The following is a 3056-nucleotide window of genomic DNA, read 5'->3' as shown; positions in this document are numbered from 1 at the left end:
CACGGCTGTTCTTTAACACCCTCAAAACCTATGGCTGTTGAGAGCAGAGAAACTTTACCCTTCTCGTTCGGTGTGCTCTGCATATTAAATATAACTGCATATTCAATATACCTCTCTCACTCGAACATTTAAGAATTTAACAGCTGAAATTTGGACGAAATCCTTTTGTAGATAACTTCACCCAAAATTAGTCAATTTATGCTAATACGAAGAAGGCTCAACAGCAGCGACTCGAACACTCTATAAACACCCTGTCATTCACTTCAGACTTAGATGTCTTTAACAGGTAGCCCAGGTTGCATTGTAATGATACACACACACACACACAACACACACACACACCACACACACACACACATATATATATATATATATATATATACATATACTCCACACATATACTCACACACAAACACACACACATATATATATATATATATATATATATGTTAATATAGAAATATATAAATAAAAATGATTTATGAAGCTATAAAAGAGTACCTGCTAAAAAATGTATTCCCTCCGGATATTACTTGCTGTTGTGTAATCCAGTTAAGTACCATAATCAGATCAATTACCAAAGTCATTCTTATGGAATTTAGCAATCCCAATTATAGGCTATTATAACAGTTGTTCACAATCCTCTAAATTATAGGAAACTTCCTTTTGAGTTTTACACATCCTTTATAATAAATCTTTCCGGTAGAGGTGTGAAAATTAATTCTTTTTGCTATAACAGCAAGAGACAGACCCTAGGGAGATAATTAACAATTGCATCCTTCTTAAACATTTTGAACAATAGGATATAGTTTGACTGTTACTAAAGAAGCAAATTATATACTGGTAATATAACGGGAGAAAAACTATAATATAAAAGTAAAATTATCTATATCGGCTTGATATGAGGGGGAGTCAGTTTAACTGGCCTTTTTGTATATATTTTTTTCCTTTCATCACAAATTTCCCGTAATAGGCTTCCACTATTTATATTTAAGCTCTTTTTTTTATCTAGGTACTTAATGAGCAGGAAGAGACTGTACCACCCATTAACCAACAACAAAACCTGTTACTTCAACTAGTTATGTGCAAAACTAGAACTTAAGATTATTATACGTCTCTATGTAACAGTCAAATGCTTTTTTTTCGTAATAACGACCTTCCCATCGTCTGTGCTCTTTAACAGAATCTAGTTTTTTCTGCAGAAGCAAGAAAGTCTCTCAATTTAGTTTACTTTGGACAAAAGATAAATTCCTGAAGAACCGGCGACAATCCCGTTGCAAGATTGGAACCTTGAGCTCGTCGAAAAGGGGGGGAAACTTGCCAGATCAGTTATGAAATTCTGTGAGGCCTTGTGAAATATCATGCACGTATCTAAAAATTAAGCTTAAAATTCTTAGTTGCTAAGAATCTTAAAATTCTCATCGATTAATACTTCATACTTAATTTCGGCGTATCAATATATCTTTTAATTTTAAATTGGCAACACCAAACAATTTAAATTGAAGCGTAATTGCATCGTTCAACCAACATAGTCATGAGGAAGAATCAGGTAAAAAGTGAGTCAAAACACGTGTCTACATCAAATAATAAATAGAAAAAGTAAACAAAGTTTTCGTTTTTTTTTCCTGAGAACTAACTGGAATTTGGTTTGTCAGGAGAGATACTGTCCTTGATTTTTGGATGCCACTGCGGACTAGATGGTATAGTCTAGGAATATTCGAATGAAAAGAGCTGACAGGGTGAAGGTGCCGAAGATTAATACCCAGATCAGGAATAATGAATTCAAGAGACCGCTAATTATTGACCCCCCCCCCCCCCCACACACAAAATAAATTCAGTACAGGAAGACCCGATCGGAGAATTATATTCAAAACATGGGGGAAAAAAATAAAACATTTCTTTAGGATAAAATGATAAACGAGAAATCTTAAAAAGACTTTCTCACTAAGCTATTTTAACAACAATTAAAAAAAATCTTACCAGGTGTGTTTTTTCAAAATTGAATTGGCAATCAAGTCACACAAAGAATTTTAAGAGTTGTATATAGATAAACACACACTATCAATGAAAAGATTTGAATGATGAGTTTTGTTAAGGCACAATTTTATCCCCCCATAATTTACCCCAGGAAAAAATCTCAGCTAGATCTTTATTAGAGGATTCAGCAACCACAGGTCTACATTCAACAGATGGAGTTGATGCAAAGAGAACAGTGTCATCAGCACATGGAACAAGCCTATTTTTAAGGCCAAATGACATGTGTGTGTATATATATACATATTTAATATATATATATATATATATATATATATATATATATATAAACATACATATATATACATATATATATACATATACGTATACATATACATATATATATATATATATATATATATATAACAAAAATATTAATAGGTTTAGAACACTACTCTGAATAACACCAGATGTTACACTCCTGTAGTCAGCATAGTGACCCTTGAGAACTAATCTTTGAAATCTATTACTTATAAAATCAATAATGATGCTAAGAAAAGATCCACTTCACTATCATCTCTCCTTAAGTTTGAAAACAATAGCGTCAGGACCAAAGGCAGCACTAACATCAAAGACAATCATACGAAATTTCTAACTATAAGCAAGTAATTTCTGTACAACACGGGAAACTATAATAAGGGTATCACATGCTCCAAATCCTTTGACAATGCCAAACTGCAAACTAGGGAACATATCTATTTAGACGTTTTGTCAGAAGATGTTCAAAAACTTTAGATAACTGGCAAGTTGCGGAAATTGGTCTGTAATTTGTTGGAGTAACATTACTAATTCTCCAACAGGAGCACCCACACATATATATAAGAGAGAGAGAGAGGGAGAGAGAGAGAGAGAGAGAGAGAGAGGAGAGAGAGAGAGAGAGAGAGAGAGAGTGGGTGTACTTGGATACAATTTTTTCTTTAGTATTTCAATTCATGATTTTTTTCTCTGTCCTTTGAACGATTGATAAGTGCGTGATGATCTAATGAATTAAGCACTCGTGACTTTCGTGAGAGACAGTCTTA

This window comes from Palaemon carinicauda, chromosome 40 (assembly GCF_036898095.1).
Source record: "Palaemon carinicauda isolate YSFRI2023 chromosome 40, ASM3689809v2, whole genome shotgun sequence".
Lineage (NCBI taxonomy): Eukaryota > Metazoa > Arthropoda > Malacostraca > Decapoda > Palaemonidae > Palaemon > Palaemon carinicauda.
This window is presented reverse-complemented; position numbering follows the sequence as displayed.